Source organism: Culex pipiens, chromosome 3, assembly GCF_016801865.2.
Source record: "Culex pipiens pallens isolate TS chromosome 3, TS_CPP_V2, whole genome shotgun sequence".
Classification (NCBI taxonomy): domain Eukaryota; kingdom Metazoa; phylum Arthropoda; class Insecta; order Diptera; family Culicidae; genus Culex; species Culex pipiens.
In genome coordinates, this window is record NC_068939.1 from 152462507 (window position 1) to 152479555 (window position 17049).

The following is a 17049-nucleotide window of genomic DNA, read 5'->3' on the forward strand; positions in this document are numbered from 1 at the left end:
GTGAAAATCAGCAAATTGGATGAAGTTAGAAGTGAATGCTTAACCTGCCAAACAAACGAGAATTTCGAGAATTTAGCTTTTTTTCGCGAAAAAAAATTCCATCAATACCACGATATTTTGGAAACAAATGATTTGAAAGCAACTAGATGGGTGTAAAATTAATTTTAAAACGCTTTTTTAATCCAAGTGTTGAAATTTAATATATTTTGCCTTTCTTATAAAAGAAAGGTTTAAGGCAGGGATGCCACATGATTTTTAAAAATGTCTGTGAAAAAGTCTGTGTATGTCTGTGTCTTTGTCTAAAATTCAAATAAATCAATTTGCAGTCATAAAAATCTATCAAAAATTGTGTTTTTAAGCATTTGAAGACTAACGAAATAAGTTTCGATTGATATTTTAACAAAATAACAATTTAATGAAGTTTTTAAAAAGTCTGTGTACCTCAAAAAATGTCTGACACGAGCTCAAATGTCTGTGAAACACAGACAAATCTGTGTATCTGGCATCCCTGGTTTAAGGTTTGCTTTTGGAAAAACGCTTTTTTCAGAAATTTAAAAAAAATCGTGCACGGCGAGGATTCGTCCCAGGAAAAAATCCTATTACTAAATTGAAGGTTTAGATGCGCTCTTTCGATTAAATTTTGGCCCGAAACCCGGAACTCAAAGTCTGAATTTTGAGAGCTCTTTTTTCTGAAATACATTGCCGATGTCTGTATCCGCTCTTAAAAATTTGTGTCTTCCATCACTGGAAAACCGCTCGTGAAACCCACAATTTTTAAAAGCCAGATCTGTAGCCGTGGGGTCGGAGACGAACATTTTATTTTTCGATTCACAATTTTCGACCAGTAAATGTGGTCAAAGCCATTTTTAGAGGTATTTTTTGGACTATTTTACAGATAACACTATCAAATTTAAAGAATTCAGTTTCAAACAAAAAGCCATTCGAAAACATGCGCCATAAACTGTTTGGGCCCAAAATTTGAAGCTTTTCCAAAATGTATTTCCAGAGATATAGCGATTTTAGTGTTTTTCGTCTTATTTTTACCCTATTTTTTCCTATTACATTTTTGGATTTATACAAAATCATATACTGAACATCAAATTCGAAGTCCCGGCTCGTTCTCGCTCGAAAGCTCGACAAGTCGTCAAGTCGAAGATTCAACGCCAGCGTTTTACGCTTGCGCGTTTTACGCTGCGCGTGAAAGTGTTCTTTCTGGCTTCTCATAATTGATCGACAAAGTGCAATTGCGATACATATTTTTTTAAGTTAATCATAGACTAACATTATTGACTGAGTACCCTTTATTTTTTTCTAATAATGTCAATCCAATATGTTTTTCTTAATTAAATTTAAATGTCTTGCGACAAATAATGTACTTCTGAAATTAAAAAAAATGGCATTTGAGGTTAACCCTTAAAAGATTCGAAGCTTTAGGTAAAATTCTCACTGGATGGTATCATTATGTTTTTGAAAAAATAATTGCACCAAAATATATCTCGGAGTTTCATCATTTTGTAAGAAAGGCTCTATTTCACCTCTGGTGATATTAAATCGGGTTTTTTTTTTTAATTTTTTGTTAATGGGAATTTAAGCAATTGATTGAAATCAATTTAAAATTCATTTCTCACGGTTAGATTTATTTTAAGTAATTTTAGGGAATTAGGACAAAAAATATTAAAAATCATTTAACAATTTATTTTTTTAAAGCAAAATAAAATTTTGCAGATGCAATGTTCTTTAAATTGTTTTTTATTCTCATGTCAAAGCTTCTTTTATTGATATTTTTTTAATTTATTTTAGTTTTTCTTAAAAAAAAATCTCAAATGAAAATTATTCCATAATTTTTTTTTGAAAAGCAGAAAAAAATTATTCATCGAAAATTCGACAAAAAGAGCAGTTTCCATCAAAACATTTGCTCACAGTGCCACAATTCGCCAACATCACGGTCACCGTGTCGTCACCGTGCTTTGTTGGCAAATTCCGGCCGCGCGCGCTCTCGTCCGTCCGGCGCTAATCTAATTTATATTAATGGTTCTACATTTGCATTTCATTTCACTGCCCTTTCACGAAGCGTGGAGGGGTGGGCAAATAGAAGCCCATTTTTGACGAGAACAAGTCGTCCTCCCACGCAGAATTTGGCGAGAAGTTTGGGGGGTCAAGTTAAAACCTTGAGAGGAGGAGTGCTAAAAAAACAAAAAGGAGTCCAAATTTTGGAGGGTGTTGTGGCACGTGCAAATCATACTGGATTTAGCAGGGGGCGAAAGAGAGTAAGGCCAAAGCCTAATCAAAAGTTTAGCCGTTCGTGACAGTCGGTGAGTGACCATCAAATGGATAAGTTTCCAGTTGATGATCCACCATCGAGGTTGCGTTTAAGCCGAGTTTGTTGGGAAACTGTAAGAAAGAATTGTTTTTATTTTTGCATTTTGAGTATTTATCTTTAAAAGTTTAAATTAAATGATTATTTAATTAAAAATATCATGTTCGAAAATTAAATTATCTCAGAGTAGTCGGATTAATTAATGCGTCGAATTATAATTCCACCACAGTTTCAACTCAATTACTATTTAATCAACGTGAAGCCCTTTCATCAAAACGATTGAAAGATCATTAGGCTGCATGTGGAATGTGTCGAAATGTTTCAACCCCCAAAACCCACATTGACACCACGTGTTTCAGGCACAGTTTCTTTCCTTTTTAGACAGACAGAGAGTAGTGTCACGACAATTCCAGCTCTTATGCAATGTATCACCCCAAAAACCCAGCGCCCGAATAATAGACATTAAAAATCACTCAATCTGTCAGCCCTTCGTGGCTCAGCCAACAAGTCGAAGCTTCGAAGAAAAAGCCTCCAAAGCCAGTTTCATCGTGGCATGTGACTGGCTGCTGGCTGGTACCGCACCACACGCGAAATGACTATAATCAATAACCCTTCCCAGTGTCTCTCGAACATTTCTTTCACTCGGTGTGAACTCAGCAGTGTTGCGTGCCACCAAGCCCTCCCCGAAAAAAAGCTTTTCTTCTGCCCGTCCAAACGTGGAATGCAACGCACTGACGCACTCACAGTGAGATTCAGATTTAAATTTACTCTCCCAGAACTGCAAGTCGAACAATTCAGCAAAGTTCATGCATCGTTCAATAAAAATACGACCTATAATCCCTAGCGAATGTGCCAAAAAGGCAGTTGACAACCCGACCCGAAGTTCATTGTTTGTTTAAAGATTAGTGAGTTTAAAGATTGACGACCGTGGTGCTGTAGTGACGGACGGGGTCAATGGGCGGCATTGTTTCGACCTTTTTTTTAATTTTATTTGTCGCCCTCGTAAAATCCGATAAAGCGCGAGATTAACGCCGATTGACGTGCGCTTATCCCCGGGGGGAGGCTGGGATAATTAATCAGCAGCTGTGGACGATGAACTTGTATTGATTTTGTTGAAATTTACAGGAAGAAGAGTTTGGGTTTTAATAAAACAGAACTTTACTTACTTAAGGATCAATGAATATCATTATGTGAACACAACACATAAGAAACCCTACGGAGCTATGTAGAGAAGTGTCCAAAGCATCTCAAGAAGTATTTTTCAACAAATTTCGAAAAGTGTTAGATAACTATATTTAGGAGAACATTCACAAATATGATAACTGTAATACTCTTAATATGTCAACCTTTTTTTCTCTCAATTTTGTGCACAGGTGCCCCCTTTACCCAATACTTTTCTAAATGAAAAAAAAAATGATTAAATCTCCAAAACGCCATAATAAAAACATAGAGTTTGCAATCAAAATGTACTTAAGCGAAATTTGGATAAAGTGAAAGGGTTTCAAATTATCGCCATTTTTTTGGTATTTTTTTTCAAAATAGTCGCAGTTATTTTTTTTTAAATTAGTGCACATGTTTGCCCACTTTTGAAATATTTTTTTTTTTTGAAAAGCTGTAAAAATTCTATATACAGTCATGCCACGCTTTTGCACGTCTCGGTTTTGCACTGCCCCGGTTTTGATTCGTTCAACTGAGTCGGTTAAGCACGGTCCAGCACGATCAGAACTTTTTCATACATTTCGAATGTAATAGCACCTTTTTTTAAATACTCAAAATTTTCTCAAAACCACGAATTTTTGAAAAAATTACTCCAGTTTTCAGTTTTTAACAATATTTTGAAAACACTCAAAATTTTCACAAAACTACGATTTTTCGAAAAAATACTCAAAATTTCCGTTTTAACAATATGGGTATCAAACGATCGAGATTTTTCATACTTTTCGAATAAAATAACAATACTTTTTTAAAATAATTTTAAAAAAATTGAGTATTTTTTTTCAACAATACGTAGTATAGTGAAAATTTGGAGTATTTTATAAAATTTGCGTTATAACTTTTGAAATGTGTAAACAAATCCCGATCATTTGGAACTTTATTGTAAAAACTGTAATTTTGAGTAGTTTTTCGAAAATACGTAGTTTAGTGAAAATTTTGAGTATTTTCAAAAAATGTTCTTATTACATTCGAAATGTATGCAAAAAACCCTGATCCACGCGCATATTGAAAAACTGAAATTATAAGTATTTTTCGAAAAAAATGTAGTTTTGTAAAAAAAATTAGTGTTTTCAAAATATGTTGATATTACATTCAAAATATATGAAAAAATCCCGATCGTTTGATACCCATATTATTAAAAACTAAAATATGGAGTATTTTTTTGAAAATACGTAGTTTTCTGTAAATTTTGAGTACACCATATTCTTTTTTTAAGTCACCTTTTTTTGAACGATTCTCGATTTACGCAACTTTTTTTAAGTCATGACTTAAAATGAGAATGATCATGACTTAAATTGAGAATCTGACTTAAAACAAGAATCTTTGGGATTTCGTAATTTTTCGGAGTATTTTCAAAATGTATCAATTGTATATTGTTTAGTTATGTTATTAAAACATTTAAGCATGGTTTTGGAGTATCTGGGATGTTCTAGTCCATCCGAAACTTCCAGGAATTTTGTTCAACTGGTTTACCAAAGAAACAAGTCGAAACTTCAAAATTTTGACAACGGATCCTACCCCGCCTACTTCAGTGAGTGCGGTAGACTACAGTACATTGTTGTAACAACTTATTGGGATGATCTGGGTCATCCAAGGACTCCCTGGAGTTATGACCTGTGGGTCTACCGCCGTAACACGCCAGATGTCGACGGTTTTTGACCCCGGAACATACCCGCATAGCGTCATTGAGTATGGTAGACTACTTTCTAGATGTGTTTGGATGTCCTGGGTCATCCAAGGACTCGCTGGAGTTATGACCTGTGGGTCTACTACCGTAACACGCCAGAGGTCGACGGATTTTGACCCTGGAACATACCCGCATAGCTTAAGCGAGTATGGTAGACTACTTTCCAGATGTGTTTGGATGTCCTCTGTCATCCAAGGACTCCCTGGAGTTAAGATCTGTGGGTCTACTGCCGTAACAAGCCGGAGGTCGACGGTTTTTGACCCCAGACCCCATACCCGCATAGCTTCAGTGAGTATGGTAGACTACTTTTCAGATGTGTTGAGATGTCCTGGGTCATCTAAGCACTCCCTGGAGTTAAGATCTGTGGGTCTACCACCGTAACAAGCCGGAGGTCGACGGGTTTTGACCCCGGAACATACCCGCATAGCTTCAGTGAGTATAGTGGACTACTTTACAATACACACTGAAGCTATGCGGGTATGTTACAGGGTCAAAAACCGTCGACCTCTGGCTTGTTACGGCGGTAAACCCACAGATCTTAACTCCAGAGAGTCCTTGGATGACCCAGGACATCCAAACACATCAGCAAAGTAGTCTACCATACTCACTGAAGCTATGCGGGTATGTTCCGGGGTCAAAAACCGTCGACCTCTGGCTTGTTACGGTGGTAGACCTGTAGATCTTAACTCCAGGAAGATCTTGGATGACAGAGGACATCCAAACACATCTGGAAAGTAGTCTACCATACTCGCCTAAGCTATGCGGGTATGTTCCGGGGTCAAAAACCGTCCACCTCTGGCGTGTTCCGGCGGTAGACCCACAGGTCATAACTCCAGGGAGTCCTTGGATGACCCAGGACTTTCCAAACACATCTGGAAAGTAGTCTACCATACTCGCTGAAGCTATGCGGGTATGTTCCGGGGTCAAAAACCGTCGACCTCTGGCTTGTTACGGTGGTAGACCCACAGATCTTAACTCCAGGGAGATCTTGGATGACCCAGGACATCCAAACACATCTGGAAAGTAGTCTACCATACTCACTGAAGCTATGTGGGTATATTCCGGGGTCAAAATCCGTCGACCTCTGGCGTGTTACGGCGGTAGACCCACAGGTCATAACTCCAGGGAGTCCTTGGATGACCCAGATCATCCCAATAAGTTGTTACAACAATGTACTGTAGTCTACCGCACTCACTGAAGTAGTCGGGGTAGGATCCGTTGTCAAAATTTTGAAGTTTCGACTTGTTTCTTTGGTAAGCCAGTTGCACAAAATTCCCGGAAGTTTCGGATGGACTAGAACATCCCAGGTGTTCCAAAACCATGCTTAAATGTTTTAATAACATAACTAAACAATGCACAATTGATAAATTTTGAAAATACTCCGACAAATTACGAAATCCCAAAGATTCTTGATTTAAGTCAGATTCTCAATTTAAGTCAATGACAGTCTTTTTTTAAACGATTCTCGATTTAAACACCCCCATTTCGCTGTGTAAATCAAGAATATGGTGTAGGGGAAAGTGGGGCAAGTGTAACAAGCTAAGGAAATGCTCGTTATAACCCATTAAAAAGTTAAAAAATCTGTCGGATTTTATTATAATCATCTTATTCTAGGTCTTGACTAAGACTTTGATAGAAGAAGTTTTTAAAAAATCCTGTTTTTTAATGTGAAAAATTGATTTTAAATTTTTTGATTTTCCGTACGTTCTACTCAACTAGTGGGGCAAGACGAACAACCCGTTGGGGCAAGAGGAACAATGCATGAAAAAAACATGTTAATTTGCTAACAATTGAACTGTTATCACTTAGATACATCAGATTAGAATGTATTTGAATGGTTTCTTCATTTTTAGATTAAATAATAATATTTTACTAAAAATTTTATCGTTTTTACGAAAAAAAAAAACTACTTCGATGATAAATAGTAAATTTTAGTAATATCACTATACTTTGTATGAACAATTTTTTTTTAAGGATTGTTTATCAGTTTTTAAGTACTTTCATGTATTTATTTCCCTATAAAATATGTTCTTGCAGCAATTCGTATTTTTTTCCATACTAAAAATCCATATGGTACACTTGCCCCACCTGAACAAGATTTTTTAAAAGCTCTCAACAAAAATAACCAAAAGTTAAATCATACTTTGTAATAGGTGCATGTCATTGGTAGGGACACTACTGATCTAGGAAAAATAGCATTTTGATAAAATGAGCCTTAAAACGAACCCTAAGCCTTATTTTGTACTTTCCAAATATTATAAGAAAACAAAGGTTTTGAAAAAAACTTCATTAAATCTTATGCCCCGTGGCGTTTACGTCATTTTGGCGGTTATGTGGTAGTAGAATCAGCTAATTGCATTGCTAGCAACAATTCCTCATACTGGAAATAATCAAAATTGTAAAAATTACGGCCGTAGGAGCGATTGTTCCTCTTGCCCCATATGGTCGTCTTGCCCCACCTTCCCCTATTTCCAAAAAATGTTGTTATTACATTTTGGTCCCGCCCGTGTGTTTTAATCGGACTGGGCACTGGACTCACAATCCAGAGGTTGCTGGTTCGAATCCCGCGGCGGGCGCTCTAAAATTCTTTGTGTAAATACGGGTATCCGGCGCCGTCGCTCCGAGCCATACTTTCATACACTTAGGAGCCCAGGGCGGCGAAGTCCTTATAGATAAAAGTAAGACACTAGTGGTTGGTACTAGCAATAGTGGCCGACAGCTATAAAGTCAACTTCGTTTTTTCGTTTTGTTGTTATTACATTCGAAATGTATTAAAAAATCCTAATCGTGTTGTACCCATATTGTAAAAACTGAAATTTTGAGTATTTTTTCAAAAATATGTTGTTTTTAGAAAATTTTAAGTATTTTCAAAAAAAAAGTTGTTATAAAATTCGAAATGTAGAAAAAAATCCCAATCGTTTGATACCCATATTGTAAAAACTGAAATTTTGTGTATTTTTTTTTAGAAAATACGCAGTTTCATAAAAATTTTGAGCATTTTTGAAAAAAAATGTTTAACATTTGAAATGTATGAAAAAAAATCTGATCATTTGTTACCTATATTGCAATAACAATATACTTTTTTTGGTTTCTTTAGAGAAAAAAATGCATTTTCAAAATACAGAAAAAATACGTATTTTTGTGAAAATTTTCATGTAATTATAATTTTAATGGTTAGCTGACATCATCCCGATTCCAAAACACTATATTTTTGCATGATTTTTCATACTATTATAGCCAATGTCTCCCATATAGCCAAAATCCCATAAGCTCTGTGCTTCAGTTATGCACGCCTCGGTTTTGCATCCCCCATATGCGGTGCTAAACCGAGGCACGACTGTATCTCAGCAACTAAGAGACGTATCAACAAAGTTCATTAATCAAAATATAGAGAATTTTCTCAGCTTTTTAAAAATATTTTTTTCAATATGGGGCAAACATACAACTTTGCCGAAGACACCAAATCGATCAAAAAATTCCTTCAAAAGATAAAGATTATTGAATTTTCATATATCTTTTATTGTATGGAAAGCTGCCAAATTTGTATGGAAAAGTATATGAACAAACTAATGATGCAAAATGGCCTCTTTGGGCATACCGAAGACAACACAAAAGTTTCAGACGGATTCAAAAATACAAATAAAAAATCTACTTACCGAAATCTCAGTGAATTGCTGATTTGGATCACTTTCAAACATTTAAAATCAAAATGAACTTAATTATCATTGATGGTTAAGAGACAAATTTCAATGGTGTAAGTGAAACTTGTTGAAATTTTGCTATAATCGAATACGAGTTTAAAATTTATAAAATATCATTTAAGCACTATTTCTGATTGAATTCAAGTTTGCAATCAGCGATTATTCAGAAGATTCAGCCGGAGTTGACAAGTTGACATTGAAATCGGTATGAAAATCGCATGATTTCATATTTTTGTTTTGTTTTTACTTGTTAAATTTCACTATTTATGATTTATTTTTTTATTTGGTTGAAACATTGCCCAAACGTTCCTTTTGTATGGTACATGAAAACAATTTTTTATCGGACTTTTTATCATAAAAAGTTTAATTTCCAAATTTTTTTGTTTCAAAGTTACCAGTTTACTAGTACCATATTACATAAGTTTTTTCTATGGTTTTGCTGTACTGTGCCATGAAAATTACCTTTTATGCGAAAAAATGTCAAACTTAGTATTTAGATAACTTATGATTGCAAAACATGGTAGTAACAATTGGTTTTCCGAGTCGGTTTAGGAAAGAGGACATCTTATGCTTTTACGATGGACGCTTCCATTAAGGGTCGTCCATCGTTTATTTGTTATTCAAAATATGTATTTTTTGTTATAAATGTATTGTCACTAAATCTAAAACGTTATCTTTTATAGACGTTATCTACAGCATAGGTCATGGAGAATTTGATTTTCAAAAATGCCTTTAATATCGTAAGGTTAATAAAATTGAATTTTTGTGATTTGTGAACTTTTTTTGTTTCCTATGTGAATTAAAAATACAAATCACTGTCATATTTTCCTTTGATATTGCTGAAAAATTACTGATTCCGAAACAAGTTCCCAAACCATTATCACCAAATTAAGGTGCAGTACCACTCACCAATTGTGGAAATTAATCACAGCTGCACCGCTGTCAGTTGCATAATCGACAACCAACTGACCAACAGCCTGCTGCAAGTCCTCACCTCTTTTTTTGGCAACGGTCATCGTCTCCGCGTGGTTTTCACGTAATTGCACATGATCATCGGTACTTACTCGGAGGCATCGTCGCTGTCTCATCACGTCATCTTGGCTTGAAACAGAAACCTAAATTACGAACTAAATTAGCCCACATGTTTTGTAATCCCTTTTTTTGTTTCACCTTCAATTTGGCAGCTTCGTTAAATTGGTTAACATGCGGCTCGCAGGTTTGGAACTAAATGCAGCAATGAAACGGATTAAAATAATCATAAAAAAACGCTAATAGCATCGTGAAGTAGACCGTATTGGAGCACGTTTCGAAATAATAAATCACATCCTTCCGGGCTTAACGGTTTGGGGAAACCTTGATTTTTATCGTGTGCAAGATTTTTTGTTTAAAATAGTATATTTTGTATTATTCTTATATTAGAGTCGAAAAATACCAAAAATATCATCAAACAGACATTTAAGGCATCTGAACCTTTTGAAATCTCATCAAATTTTCAAAAATCACCAACAATAACACACTCCAAAATAAAGCAATTCACACGTACCGCGAGGAGAGCACTTCACGTGGAGTTGAAGGCTGGGCTGGTTGGCTCTCGAGAGGGGTTTTTAATTTTCGGTGATGAACAACTCGGACACGGTTCGTGACGAGTTTTTTCGAGTGCTGCAGGGCAAAACGGTTGCTCGGAGGGATTTGTCAATTGTTGCCCAGAGTTCGATGAGATATAAATGGCGTGGAAATTGTAACTTCACTAAAATAATTCAATTGAAAAAATATCTGAAAAGTGCGTTCCAAAATTACCACTTTACCCTTGACTAAATAAAAAAAGTGCCAAAATTACCCCCCGGCATGTTTGGTTTGCTTGATGAACGATGTTACGGTGTGCGGTTGGTTGTTTTTGGGCGTGATTTTTTTTTGTGTTGTGTTCATTTTTGGTTTTGCAAACACCATCAGTTATGTTTCACTAGTAGCAGATACTAGTCGCTAATTGCAAAGATTTCTGGTACTAATTGCTGTTATGGCGAGAGCTCCCCCTCAAACCAACTTCCTCTGCAGGGGGAAAGAGTAATTTAATCTGCGAAAGTTTCCCCCGTAAACGCTATGCTATGGGGAAGATGCAGTTTTTGATCTTCCGAAAACGCGGGCGCGGATGTTATTTGAGTGCACTTAAGGTCGTAGTGCACTTGATGTTTGACTAGGATGGACCGTGATGCGGAAATGGTTAAGGTTGGAAGTTTTAATCTACCCTGGGAATCTGTTTATCTAGAGGGAATCTGTATTGGGAAACAAAATTATACAGCAATCTTCAGAAGATGGTTTTTAAAATGCAAGTCCAGTTTATAAATTCATATGTTTTAACATCCTTTTCAAAGATGACATAAACTTTGAAAAATATTTCCAACGGCCTAAATTATTGCATAAAGATTTTTTTCGCATTTTTAAAATGGAACACTTGAAGGCTTATTTACACTTTGAATTTTTGAACCACAGTTCGGAAACAGAGCTTAAAATGTTAGCAATTTTATCAGATTTCGGCAATTCGATTTTTTTTAATCCAACTGAAACTTTTTTGGTGCCTTCGGTATGCCTAAACAAGCCTTTTTGCATCCTAAGTTTGTCCATATAATTTTCCATACAAATTTGGCAGCTGTCCATACAAAAATGAAGTATGAAAATTTAAAAATCCTTATCATTTGAAGGAATTTTGTGATCGATTTGGTGTCTTCGGCAAAGTTGTAGGTATGGCTAAGGCCTACACAGTTGCAAATGAAACTCGGTTAAAAATTGTGATTTTTAATTGTCACTAAAACTTGATTTGCAAACAGATATAATAAATATAATTTCCAGGTTGTGCAAAAAATCTATGACCAAGTTTTGAATATTTAAACAAAACTGATAAAAAAAAATCAAAATATCAAACGCAATGATTTTTCAACTTCATTTTTCGTAAAATCAAATTGCAATCAAAAAGTTCTTAAGTGAAATTTTCATAAAGTTTACAGTTTTCAAGTTATAGCCATTTTCAGAAAACTTTATCGAAAATAGCCGCAGTTTTTTTTTATAAGTTGAAATATTGGTCTTAAAATATGAAACATTCGTAAATTTTTCCGATCTTTTCGAAAACAATATTTAAAAAAAATTAATAAAAACTAAAATTTCAAAAGGGCGTACTATTTAATGTTTGGCCTTTTTGAAATGTCTGAAAATAAAAGATTGTTTTCGAAAAAATAGGAAATTTCATGAATGTTTCATATTTTAACACTGAAAATTTGCTGAGATATCAAACTTAGAAAATGGTTGGTTGTTTGGGTGAGACTTAGAAAACATCAATTTTCCTGTTTTTAAACCTTTGCATGGATATGTCTCAACAACTAAGGGTCGTATCTTCAAAGTTCAAGAAAACAAAATATATAGAATTTTCTCAGTCATTCAAAAATATTTTTTTCAAAAATGGGCAAACATGGACACTAATTTAAAAAATGATTACCTAAAAATGACTATAACTACAAAACGGTGCACTGTAACAAAATTTAATTAATCAAAGTTAATTATGATTGCAAATTCGATTTTACATCGAAAAATTATGTTGAAAATTTTTTGCGACCATTATTTGGATTTTTTGGAAAAAAAACAGTATTAATTCAAAAATTCATAATTCGGTCAAAAATTTTTTGCCCATTATGGAAATGTCTGGAAAGTTGACATTTAATGTGCCCTAAAACATATCAGAAAAAAAATCGTGTTGTGCAAATTAAGTATATTTTTACCATGTACCTACAACTTTGCCAAAGACACCAAATCAGTCAAAAAATTCCTGCAAAAGATATAGATTTTAGAATTTTCATACATAATTTTTTTATGGACAGCTGTCAAATTTGTATGGAAAATTATATGAACAAACCAATGATGCAAAATGGCTTCTTTGGGCATACCGAAGGCACCAAAAAAATGTTTAGCCGGAGTAAAAAAAAAACGTTACTAAATCCACCTTAAGGTGATTGGTGCCTTCCTTGCACCCATAAAGTGAATACACTACACAGCCTCAAAAAAGTGTATAAATAACACTTATTTTTAATCAAAATATCTGGGATCCGGCCTCAAAAAAAATTGTATTAAAAACACTAAAGTACTTATAAATGTTGATAGGATTGTCAGATCTTCAATCTTTTGGGTTCGTTGGAAAGGTATTTTGATCACCTTTCCAAAGATTGACGCATGATAGATCCGGACAACTTTTTCATCAAAATATTTGAGATCCGGCCTCAAAAAAGTGTATAAATAACACTTAAGTGCTCATAAGTTTTGATGAGGTTGTCAGATCTTCAATCTTTTGAACGCGTTGGGAAGGTCTTTCAAATAACTTCCTAAAAATATATAGCATGACGGGTTTTCTTATGAAAAACCACCCTTTTACAATCATCAGAAGTTTAGCTAAAATCGTTTTTTAGCATAACTTTTTAAGTACTTTGCTAAATTTCATAATATTTACTAGGGTCTTATGGGACCCCAAGACGGATCGAATGAGACCAAAACGGTCCAAATCGGTTCTGCCAGTCCGGAGATAATCGTGTGCATATTTTTCGGTGCACGGACTTACAGACATACACACGCACAGACATTTGTACAGAATTTGATTCTGAGTCGATAGTAAATTTTTCGAGTGATTTTAAAGCCTTTCCAAAAAACGATTTCGTAGAGAATTGCTCATGTTCAAGAAATTATTGTTGTCTTCAAACTAACTGTTGTAGCATATCTGAGAGATATTTATGAGCATTTTGTGAAACTTTTTGCTTCAAACATTTAAAACTATATTTATAAATTGTAAAATTTGTTTGTATTATTTTATATCCTCCCTCCCCTGTCTGAACCAGAGTTGAGAAACAAATACTCATAATTTTTCTTCTAAAATTTGTGTCAGTTTTTGCCGAAATAGTCCGATTAAAATTTAATTATCATCATTTATTGGTGACCAAAACAATATGGGAATAAAATTTTGTAAAACCCTGATTTAAAAAAAAAAAAAACAAAAAAATAGGAAGAAATGTCTGGAATAAAACAAAAAATATAAGTTGAGGCCTTTTCAACATTTTAACCTGTGGTTTCACATTTATGTTTCCACGATTCCAAACTAAACGTAAAATTTCCCACAAACAAACCCCGTCGCGTCTTAGAAACCCCCTCGGGGTGGTTGCCGAGCCAAAATCCGACTAACCTAATTAGCTAATCAAATTGATGACGAGTCCAGATTTCGCGCGAAACAATCGAGCTTAATTTACTGCTAATCCAGATGCGAATCCAGATTAGATCCCCTCCCCCTCGCGGTAAGCACCGCTGGGGAAAGATGAAAGTGTATCGCTGACTTGGGCGGGTTGATGATAAATTTGCTGCGGTAGTACGGGGCAGTTCACAATTTGTCAAGATTTTGCGAGGCTGCAGCAAAGATTTACTTCAAGGGGTTGGCAGCTCAAGATCTTACAATCATCCCCTTGGGGTAGCAGTTTTATCTTCTTTTGGGGGGGAGAAGGTGTGAATCTGTATTTGAGGGGTCAGGTAAAACCCCCCGTCCGGCATCATTCCTGTTTTATGGAGAAGGTGAGGTTTACAGGTTTAGCTTTCAGATTATTTGTGTAGCAGAGTGGAACATTACTGTACTGGAGATTTAAGTTTTTTTGTTTCAAGTAATTTTAATGCTAAATAAAATATATGTTGGAAATGTTAACAAACAAATTAATCATAAAAATAAAAAAGTGGGATGGCTAAATAATGTGACTCACTCCTCGATACCATATCCACAAGAAATTGGTCAAACATTTGTACAAACTTCTCTGACCATGTGCCACTTTTTGTGACATTCCAGAGATTTCACCCCAGATCTTCAAAACTAACTTCAACCCCGTTTCCTCCCTCTCAACAAAAAAGTTAGCACAAGAAATCCTGCACTTTGAAGAATGGTTAGCCATTATCTGCTTTACGGGTTCGGGGGTCCTGTTTTAGCACTTCAATTTTCCGCATCGCCGGTGCTGGCCACAACCCAAACCTAACTTTCCCTTCTTCACTTCCGCTCAACACTCGACTCACTCCTCAAAAAAGGATGGGGGAGGGGGCCTTTCCAAACAAAAGATTTTTTTCTTGCTTCTCTGTATACCGTCATTATGTCCCCCGAGGGTTGATCATTTTTATGGCTAGCAAGATGACGATAACGGGGAGTGGTTGCGGAACGGAGGAAAACAACGGGCCATGACGAAAGTTTAAAATAATAACAACCACCCAAGAAAGAGGGAGGGCAGCTCGTTGATAATATTAGCTCGTAAAACTGTCACACAAATTCTAAACCCTGCAGAGCGACGCAGTTTCTGGTGCGCTGTCTTGTTTCTTGGGGCATTTTCAACAAAAAACAAAAAACAAAAAACAAAAAACAAAAAACAAAAAACAAAAAACAAAAAACAAAAAACAAAAAAACAAAAAACAAAAAACAAAAAACAAAAAACAAAAAACAAAAAACAAAAAAACAAAAAACAAAAAACAAAAAACAAAAAACAAAAAACAAAAAACAAAAAACAAAAAACAAAAAACAAAAAACAAAAAACAAAAAACAAAAAACAAAAAACAAATAACAAATAACAAAAAACAAAAAACAAAAAACAAAAAACAAAAAACAAAAAACAAAAAACAAAAAACAAAAAACAAAAAACAAAAAACAAAAAACAAAAAACAAAAAACAAAAAACAAAAAACAAAAAACAAAAAACAAAAAACAAAAAACAAAAAACAAAAAACAAAAAACAAAAAACAAAAAACAAAAAACAAAAAACAAAAAACAAAAAACAAAAAACAAAAAACAAAAAACAAAAAACAAAAAACAAAAAACAAAAAAACAAAAAACAAAAAACAAAAAACAAAAAACAAAAAACAAAAAAACAAAAAAACAAAAAACAAAAAACAAAAAACAAAAAACAAAAAACAAAAAACAAAAAACAAAAAACAAAAAACAAAAAACAAAAAACAAAAAACAAAAAACAAAAAACAAAAAACAAATAACAAAAAACAAAAAACAAAAAACAAAAAACAAAAAACAAAAAACAAAAAACAAAAAACAAAAAAACAAAAAACAAAAAACAAAAAACAAAAAACAAAAAACAAAAAACAAAAAACAAAAAACAAAAAACAAAAAACAAAAAACAAAAAACAAAAAACAAAAAACAAAAAACAAAAAACAAAAAACAAAAAAAAAAAAACAAAAAACAAAAAACAAAAAACAAAAAACAAAAAACAAAAAACAAAAAACAAAAAACAAAAAACAAAAAACAAAAAACAAAAAACAAAAAACAAAAAACAAAAAACAAAAAACAAAAAACAAAAAACAAAAAACAAAAAACAAAAAACAATGCATGACATATCTTTCAATTTCATGAAGTTTGATACATCGGATGATAGGGTTTCTCTCATATTCCGGGAGTGTACCCAAGGGGCCACCGGTATCCGGTTCCAGATTGGTCACAATGGGTCAACGAACAACGGCATGACCGTAGATTGACATATATTTCAATTTCATGAAGTTTGATACGTCGGATGATAGGGTTTCTCTCATATTCCGGGAGTGTCCCCAAGGGGCCACCGGTAACCGGTTCCAGATTGGTCACAATGGATCAACGAACAACGGCATGACATATCTTTCAATTTCATGAAGTTTGATACGTCGGATGATAGGGTTTCTCTCATATTCCGGGAGTGTACCCAAGGGGCCACCGGTAACCGGTTCCAGATTGGTCACAATGGGTCAACGAACAACGGCATGACCGTAGATTGACATATCTTTCAATTTCATGAAGTTTAATATGTCGGATGATAGGGTTTCTCTCATATTCCGGAAGTGTCCCCAAGGGGCCACCGGTAACCGGTTCCAGATTGGTCACAATGGGTCAACGAACAACGGCATGACCGTAGATTGACATATCTTTCAATTTCATGAAGTTTAATATGTCGGATGATAGGGTTTCTCTCATATTCCGGAAGTGTCCCCAAGGGGCCACCGGTAACCGGTTCCAGATTGGTCACAATGGGTCAACGAACAACGGCATGACCGTAGATTGACATATCTTTCAATTTCATGAAGTTTGATACGTCGGATGATAG